Source organism: Amphibalanus amphitrite, unplaced genomic scaffold (genome assembly GCF_019059575.1).
Source record: "Amphibalanus amphitrite isolate SeventyFive unplaced genomic scaffold, NRLGWU_Aamphi_draft 000068F_arrow, whole genome shotgun sequence".
Taxonomy (NCBI): Eukaryota; Metazoa; Arthropoda; class Thecostraca; order Balanomorpha; family Balanidae; genus Amphibalanus; species Amphibalanus amphitrite.
In genome coordinates, this window is record NW_024881564.1 from 1,220,845 (window position 1) to 1,221,604 (window position 760).

Here is a 760-nt window from a genome sequence, read left to right on the forward strand (position 1 = left end):
ATCAATAATGGCTCGGAGACAACCAGGACTTCCTCATTATTTTTACACATATATCTGGCAATAAATGTGACACCGCCACATTCAGCTAAATTTCGCATCCACGGCCTATGATCTATGATACACATATTTACATAAACATTGGGGCGTCACGAGTTTAACTTGACGTTGCTGGCGACAAATCCCTTTGTTTCGGCCGAGCTTCTCGTATAATGTTTATTTTTCACGCGCGAAAGAAATGTCCGAACACGTCTGAATGACAGGCAGAGGATCACGACGTGATGACGATGCATAATCAGACACAGTTCAACAAATGAACGAAAGGCGATTGAGGCTCACCAGTGCGCTTCCACAAACTAACGACATTTGACAGATACCTAAACCGTACAGGCACGGTGTCGACTGTCGACCCTCGTTGCTGTGATTGATTAGTCAATAGCGGAGTTTTTACCTTGGTTTTTACCACTGTGGAAAAACCTATGTTGATGTGTGTAGGTCTGACTTTAGCTGACCATAAGAAAGCCTGATATATGTATACACATTGTGGGCACCCATCAAAGCTGTTTTTCACCAAACTTTCACCTCCCCACAAAAATGGCGAAGCGAGAGCGTTGCAAAGTTGTGGCATTTTTTGACTATGCAGAGGCTAACGTAAAAGTTGTACATTGTACGCACCCAAAATGACCGTTACGTAAATACGTCGATCCAATTCACAACGCTCAGGACCCGCTCACTAACATCAAAACCGAGAAAAACAACCATG